Raw genomic sequence first — 9211 nt, forward strand, 5'->3', positions numbered from 1 at the left:
GTCCTTCCAATGAATATTCAGGGTTGACTTTCTTGAGGACTGACTGGTTTGACCTCCTTGCAGTCAAAGGGACTCTCAAGAGTTTTCTCCAACACCATAGTCCAAAAGCATCAATTTTTCGGTTCTCAGCTTTCTTTATAGTCCACCTCTCACATCCATACATGACTAGTGAAAAAAACCATAGCTTTGACTAGATGGACCTTTGTTGGCAGAGTAATGTCTCTGCTTTTTAATATGCTGTCTAGGTTAGTCATAACTTTTCATCCACGGAGCAAGCATCTTTTAATTTCATGGCTGCAGTCATGAAAATATAATTTTCATGACTAATACACTAAAAAACTAATATACTATTTGCTATATTAGTTTAGCAAAGCCTAAATCCCACACTACTCAGATGAGAGTGAAAAATACCTAAGACATATGAAAGTGATTTTATCAGTAATTATTTATCAATAATTTAGAAGTCACAACTTACTTTTGTTGGATAACTTGCTCACCTTATCAGACTAACTTTCTATGGAAAATAAAGTACTGATGAGAGTGTAATACAGATGTGAGAAACAATTCTAAGCATTAATAAATGCTGACCCAGTTTCATTTTCATGAACCTACAGAGTACCTACAAAGAGTTAACAGAAATTCTGTAGAACAGCCACTCTGCATCACATGTTTTTAATTTTAGGAATATCCATAACCATTTAGGTCAATTTCAAATTATGGCAAAAGAGAATCCAAATGCATGACTGCTATACTGAACTATAATGATTAAATTTTGAAGACTTTCTTTGTTACTGTTATGCTTTAAAACAACTGTTTAGTATAAGTATTCCAGTGATTCTTTCTTTTGCAATCTGAATAAAGATCATCATATGATTTAGAAACAAAGGCGAATTAATAATATTTCCATTTTCACTGATAAGTGGTGTGAGCATAAAACACAAAGCATACAGATACATTATACTTTCATAAGGAATTTTTTATAGGTATGAAACTCTATCCAGATGTCTAACCCACCAAAACTGATGTGATAATAGGCTTTCCTCTATATATTTTTGAAATTATATATGGTAAGGTATTTTGCTATCCAACACAGCCCAGTTTTAAAAAGTAAAATACCTGTTGAAGAAACAAATGAACAAAGGTAAAGTAAATAGACAATCAGGGTCTACAGCTCATGAATGACTGTGGAGTGTGAAGACAAGAGTGGTTCAGTAATGACTATCACATTGAAGGCTGAGGAAAAGACTGGGCCCTTTAAAGAACGAAATAGCTCAAGGAAAAAGAGAAAATGGTTCAGAATTATCTACAAGTTTAAGATGGGTGTGGGAATTATAATCGTTTAAGGGCGTCACTATTCCCCTTAACTAGCCATATTTTAGATGTCATTTTTCTCCTCACAACACTAAGGATATAGTATATTCTCAACAAATGTTGACCAAATTGGATTTAATTAAAAACAGGTAGTTTTACAAATGTCACTAGGAATGAAATCTTCAAGTGGAAAAGTAAGTCTGCAATTTGCAAAAGATTTAAATCTATAGATCATTTTTGTTTGGTTTTCTCTTACCACAAACTTGGCTTGTATTTCACTGAAAGGGTCTGAGGCTGAAGAAGATTCACCAAGAGAACTTGGACAAGATAACTTTTCAATACCTAAAAATGTTTGATATATCATTTATCTACCCAAGTTTCATTTCAGGAGAAATACTAACATTAAAATCATAAACTGCTCTAGATCAATATTGTTTAACCCCAAATTTAAAAGTAAACCAAGTCACTAAATTATTACTTAAAATTGAAATCTTATTATGATTTATTAAATAATGTTCATATAGTCTATCTTGTTAACATCCTTTCCAAAATACTCTTTAAAGAAACTTCTTTAAAGATATCTTTAAAGAACTATCTTTAAAGTCTGCATACAGGCTCTTCTCTCTTTAGGTAAAGTTCAAACATATATAACCAGAAGGGTTGTGAATTCATCATTTAAGAAGCTACTGCTTATAGGATGCAGTGTATATGACAGTTTCAAGGGGGACCATGCACTACTACATGTATCTGTGGAAACAGATAACAGGGCTTTGTGATAGAAATTTCACTTTTGGCTATTAACTTGTTAAATATAATTTTAATACTAATGTTAAAATATTAAGCTTTAACATTCATGATTTTAGTTTGAGTCATTTTGTCTAAGCTTCAGTGTAATTGCATGGTTGAATTTATTCTAAATGATATAAGGTAGCACAGAACTATGCCCTAAATATGCTATGGAATTAAATAGATTTCTTGACTATTACGTTTACTTTGTAAATTAAAAAAAAAAAACCTTTGTGCAAATTAGCAGAATGTATGTCAAAAGAGCCGACAATAGGGCTTTATAACTAAGAGTAGCATCCTAGAACTTTCTTTTATAGAAGATTCACGGGGCATTAGAAGTTTAAAACATTTAGTTTATGATTCATTCTACAGGAGACTGAAAGCAAGTTTAGAGTCCTAACTAAATTTTATAAATAGCTTGTATCTTTAAATAATCATACTTTCTCATAAAAAAAAAACCCAACTAATTAATGTATTATTAGAAATTTAAAATATTCATATCCAGAGCTTATTTAAATATATATGCCAATTTAAATTACTTTATGACATGAATATTATTATTTTATTAAAATATAAATTATACAAAACTCTTCAGAGTAAAACCCTGTTCCACATACTCTTTCCACTTAAAAAATATGTATTCATAGAAAATTAATTCAGGTAATTCTGCATGATAAATTATTAACTGATTTTTAAATTAAAATGTAAAATTAACCACCATATCAAAAATATTTGAGGTTATAATCACTAAGATTTTCCTTCTTCTACATTATTACTTTACTTCACATTAACAGAACTTTGTAACTCCCAAGTGGCCTTCATACCTGTAGCCCATTTGAAGATAAACACTGAGTTTATTCCTTCTTATTATTTCTATTGCTGAGTCCATAACCTGGCAAATTATTCAGAAAATAATTATTGGATTCACATAAAAGACAAAATGTGAAAACAACAAGCAATTCTTTGGCACAGTATCTTGTGAGAAGGCAATTATTGGGTTGGCCAAAAAGTTCATTTGGATTTTCCTAAAACATCTTATGGAAAAACCCAAAAGAAATTTTTTTGGCCTATCCCATATTTGAATTCTTGTTTTACAGAAGGGAAATGGAGATACTGAGAAGCTGACTGATCTATCAAGTGTTTTAGTTTGAGGATGTAAATTGATTCCTTTCCAGGGTTCTATTGTCCAGTGAAAAAGATATCTGGTGATCTATTTGCATAAAAAAACAAGGAGGAGTCTTAGAAGGAAGCTATCCCAGGGAAATGGAGAATACATTTCCATAAGTTGTGTACAAGAAAACTACCACCAACAACAACCACATAGCAATAGTGTATAAATCTTTATTATATACCAGGCAGAAGAATAATTAAGAATTTCTCTTCATTCATTATGTACTTGGCACAAAATGATTTCTAAAGTATATCCCTGTAGAATCTTCACTACAGTTCTGTCAGCTAGATTCCTACTGTATTTTGGGATGAAGTTAAAGAGATGTTTAGGACTAAAATCTGCCTTTCATTTCTTCCTCTACTAAAAGAATTTCAATTCTCTAGGATTTTCTCTCTCACCTTGGAGAGAGAATAGGTCTCTATTCTCTCCTATTCCAAATAGGTCTACTAGGCTGAAGTAATATATGTAGATAATAGATGTGTCCAAAATAACTTGAAGGAATAAAATATGACATAAAATCTTAACATTGTTGAATTAAAAACTATTCTCCAATAGAGGAAAAGGAAGAAATGAAGTTTTGAAAAATTACCATTAAATCTTACAAGTAAAATAAGAGATATTTTTGATGAAGTCTCCAGAAATGATCGTGTTTTTACTTAAGGTGAAAATCTATAAATTCTTATTTTATTATAATACACTATTTTATGACAAGAACTGAACACTACACACTACACAAATATATGTATATATAGACAGAGATGTAGAGATACAGATTTTCAAAAATTTCGATTGCTATTCAAGAGCTTTAAAACTATAATAATTAGAAAAATTTTATTGTAGTTGGTAACTTTATGACATTAGCCACCTCCAAAGTGGGCCGCCTCAATGGCACTACCGGTAAAAAAAAACCCACCTGCCAATGCAAGAGACATAAGAGACAGGGTTTCAGTCACTGGGTCAGGAAGACCCTCCTGGAGGAGGGCATGCAGCCCACTCCAGTATTCTTGCCTGGAGAATCCCATGGACAGAGGAGCCTGGCGGGCTACAGCCTATGGGGTCACACAGAGTCACAACTGAAGCAACTTCGTACAACACAGGACAATGTGGCTGATAAAAGGAGGAGCGCTATTAGATAATGACAAATTTTGGTGGAAGAGTCCAGGAGCAAAAGTATATTCTGTGGGAAGAAAAAACCCTTGTTTGATCTCTATAGTGCAGAGAGTTTTACGGAGGTGAACTGGCACTCATTTTCTTCAAAGTGGGAAACTCTCTCAGCTGGATTCCAGTTAGTTTTTATCTTCTTCAATATAAAATCTATGGTGTAGCCAAATGACAATGATGTTTTCTTTATAGTTCAGTGCCAAAAGAATGACATGCATATTTACAAACTAAGATTAATCAGCTAATTAAATGACACAAAGAAAGCTTATAATTTGGGAACAAACAAAAGGACACTACAGGTGATGTAACACTATAAAGTGATGGTCACAATAACTAAATCATTTGTCTGTGTTCATCTTCAGTGAAAGAATGCATAATCCTCTCTCACAACTCATATAACATTGCATGGAACACTTAAGCCGGCTACAGATTGGTGGTAACACTGAACTCCTAGCGTGAGGAATAATTAAACTTTAGTAAATCACTCTAAAAGCTTATAAAAGCAAACACCAAAGGCTTACAACTTAGGACTGTGAACTACAAAAAGGGAGAAGTTGCTGGGGTTGATTTAAGAGCTGCTATAGTTCAATTTAAAAGACTTATGATGGAAATTTTATCTACTTTCTTAGTATTATTTTATCATGTAATTCCTTTAATCATTTTCAATTAATGTAAGTGTGTGGTACTCCTCAAACAAATTTACTCACATAGGATAATATCTTTTTTTTAATGTGCACTAAAAACCTAAAAGCTTGAAAGATACACCTTAAAATACCCAGAAAGGATGTTACTGGCACATCCAGAACTTTCTCAAAGTCTTCATGCTTACTTCAGTACTTTCTGAGACATGTCCTTCCCCACCTAAAATCCTAAACAAATTTTGGGAAATGAAATTACAGAGCAGGATGGTGTGGGGTATTATACTCAGCTCAATCTGATCATTGACTTGAATATTTTTTGCTTGTTTTCAGCTTTGTAAAATCATCTGTTAAGTAAATTGAGAGTATTTATTTTTGGTAGTGAAACTTGGTTGAGGGGAACTGGAAAATTAATCATTTACATCTTAAAAGGTTTTGTACTATTTTAAAATATATATTATTTCACAATTGCCAATTTCAATAAAAAGGAAAATGAAGATAAGAAAGCAAAAGGTAGATTAAATTTTGCATTACATTAGATACTAGCTGGAGAGTGTGATGAACAGATGCTGAAGGATCTCCTCAGTGGTGAAGTAGATGCAGCTGAAATGATACTTCACTCATCAGTGTAACTTATTCAAGTAGCTTTTCAGGTTAGTGTCAGAGCTTCAAGGTGAGTGGCACATGGAAGCATGACTATCATCGATACTCACTACTTGTGTTTTAGAAATCAAAAGATTAACTCAGAAGAGTCAAGCATCAACCATAAACTTCTTGAACAGGTCAGTTGAGCCTTGGTTTGGGGTCATGTCCTTATGTCTTTCTGAATTACAATGCTCAACAACCTATTATAACATTAAAACATCTCACAGCAAAAGACACTTTTGTAACTCTAAGAAATTCAGTATATCATGAAATTATGCCATTGCCTTAGAGGCAAAATCGGCTGTAGTCAATTAGGTGTTAAATAACATTTTCTATCATCTGATGACTAGATTAAGTGTTACACAATAAAGAAGGACTTTGGATGAAAATCTACCACATACGTATTACAATGTGTCCACACCCTCACATTCCAAACACCCTACAAAAAGCAAAGAAAATATAGCTATTGGAAATGTGGTAGAAATTAAAATTAAAAATACATTATACCAGCTTCCAAAACTCTGAATTCTTCTTGGATCTATTTTTTTTTTAATGGAATGTCACATTTTTTCATGAGTAAAAATAAAAATAAAACATAATCAAAATCTGTACATTGCATGCCATGAAGAGAACTACCACAATCACAACAAATGATGATACCTCTGAACCTCAAACTATTGTGTATTCAAACATTAATGGGCAAACATTTAAAGATAAAAGCCATTCCACCTTGGTGATGCAGAAGCACAGATCCCTTTCCTTCTATCTGCTCCTCCCTGCTAGAAGCAAAGTGATGAAGGTTTAACAATAAGGATAAATAAATACACACACCTAAAACTATTTTCTTTAGCAATAGCCTTTCTTACCTTACCCAACCTCCTTCCTCCACATAGAGTCCATTTTTGTTAAACAGGAGTTTTGATGAAACATAGAGTGTGATATCAGAGATCCAAAACACATTTTTAAATGACAATTGATGCTCCCTGGAGATGTGATAATCAATGATTCCTGAGTTGGGCAAGAATCCTAAAAGCATAGGACTTAACTGAGTATACAATGTAAGGGGAGAGCAAACCAGAAAGGCTGAGGACCAGAGAAATGATTTTAGACTGGGAGTAAGAGAAAGAAAGGAGACATGAGGTGACTGGTGAACTTGGGACAAAAATCCATGATCCTGAGAGAGCCTATTAAATTTTGATATCGGCACTATTTCCAATAACTAACCTAGATGTCCATTGACAGATGAATGGATAAAGAAGCTGTGGTACGTATACATAATGGAATATTACTCAACCATAAAAAGGAATGAATTTGAGTCAGTTCTAGTGAGGTGGATGAACCTATGCCTGTTATACAGAGTGAAGTAAATCAGAAGGAGAAAAACAAATATTGCATATTAACACATATATATGAAATCTAGAGAAATGATACTGATGAACCTATTTGTGGGGCAACAATAGAGATGCAGACATAGAGAACAACCTTGTGGACACAGCAGGGGAAGGAGAGGGAGGGACGAATTGGGAGAGTAGCATGGAAACATGTATATTACCATATGTAAAATAGATAATCAGTGGGAATTTGCTGTGTCAGACAATAGGAGCTCAACCCAGTGCTCTGTGACAACCTAGATGGGTGGGAGGGAGGTTCAAAAGGGAAGGGACATTATATACCTATGGCTAACAGTAATTGTTGTATGGCAGAAACAAACACAACAATGTAAAACAATTATCCAGTTAAAAACAAAAACAATTTGCTCTTGCAACCCTTACTATTGCATTCAAGTATCATCATTTGCTAATGCATCAGAGTGTTAAAACTCTTATTAGGGTGCTGAGTAGAGTCCCTTGTGGTGTGAGGAGACCAAAAGCAAGAATGATACCCCATTTTGTTACACAAATATCTAGATGTTGCTTCCCTGTTCCTTCTCTTCCCTGACAGAGCATGGTCTTTCTCTCTCCCTCCTCTTTCTGTCAAAGCTGCTCTAAGAAGTAGACCTGATATGGATCTGCTATAATAAATTAGATATTAAAAATAGTGTGTTCCTTTGAGGTAGAGTCACCTAAAATGTTACCTGAATCATGAAATAAAAAGTAATCCTACCCAGCTAACTTGACTCTAGGTATCAGTGAGACAAACAAATCTTTGGATAGAATCACCCATTTAGGATCAGAGACAAGTAAACTATTCTACTGTAAATCTATTCTATTTATTAGAAAAAATTTTGACAGCTTTTTTATTCAGCTCATATTAACTCATTATAATCTATCAACAGCTTGATGATCAGGGGTTGAACAGTTGACGCTGTTTGGGGAGGAGGGCTTGGACTTCCAGAGTGTTCCTGGATCTGAGAATTCCATGTGTTATTTATCAGAACCCACGCCAAGAGGCAATCCCCATTAGTGGGGGTAGATTTTCAGCAGAATCACCAGTCCCCCTGCAACCTTCTAACACACTTCAAGCCCATAATATGCCCTTCCCAACAAGGCAAATTATGTTGGAATTTTGAAATTCAAATCCCCAACTCACCCTCAACCACATATCTCAGTGACTCAAGTCTATGTGATTCTGACTATTTTGAAAGGAGAGTATAGTTTCTTACCTCCCCTTGGGAAATCCTTATCTTTTAGAAGAGAAGACAACAACTAGCAATTCTCTTCAAGACAGATGACTATTTCCTAAATGAATCATTAAGAGTTCACAGTAAAAAACCTTAGGTTTGCATTAGTTTTCTGTCTGATTTTGAAATAGAAAGAAGGTAAAAGTATATTTAACTTTCATAATCCAAATGTTCATGCTCCAAATATGTCCAAGAAAATGGAACTTTTAACCATTAGAGCACCATCAAGAATTCTTCCAATTTTTATCTGTAAATTAATTAAATCCAAAAGAAACTTCTAATTATATTTTGATAAAATAAAATCTTATTACTAAAAGTGTATCAATGGGGTGAAACAAACAGCAAAAATGACATTAGGAATAGAATGACTTTTAGTTAAACATCGCTTCTCGGCCTTTTGGCTAAGATCAAGTGTAGTTAAGTAGATGACAAAAGTATTTACAAACACCACTTAAAGTGATTATTTATTCTTGAAAGATTCATGTAAATTATTTAGATCATCTATCATAGGTTTTTGAAAACCTTATTAATCTTGATTTTTCAGATTTTTAATTGTCTCCATTATGAGAACTCCTAGGCTCACCTGAATACCTAATTTTTGTGAGGATGGTAATTGTTATTAAATTTTTACTAAAGACCAGACATTAGAAATAATCAACTAAATGAAATGATCAGTATTTAAACTTCTGAAACTCTATAGAGCTTCTTGAGAAAAATAAATCCAAATTGCAACTGGATCAAAGACTGGTGAATAAAATGCCACTACTATTCAACATAGTTTTGGAAGTTTTGTCCACAACAATCAGAGCAGAAAAAGAAACAAAAGGAATCCAGATTGGAAAAGAAGAAGTAAAACTCTCACTGCTTGCAGATGACATG

At 33.4% G+C, this 9211-nt stretch overlaps 1 pseudogene; it reads left to right on the forward strand.

Annotated features, from left to right (window-relative positions):
* The first annotated feature begins 8713 nt into the window (after positions 1 to 8713).
* On the forward strand, positions 8714 to 8863 carry LOC133050233 (U2 spliceosomal RNA; annotated as a pseudogene).
* The last annotated feature ends 348 nt before the right edge of the window (positions 8864 to 9211 follow it).

Source organism: Dama dama, chromosome 31 (genome assembly GCF_033118175.1).
Source record: "Dama dama isolate Ldn47 chromosome 31, ASM3311817v1, whole genome shotgun sequence".
NCBI lineage: Eukaryota > Metazoa > Chordata > Mammalia > Artiodactyla > Cervidae > Dama > Dama dama.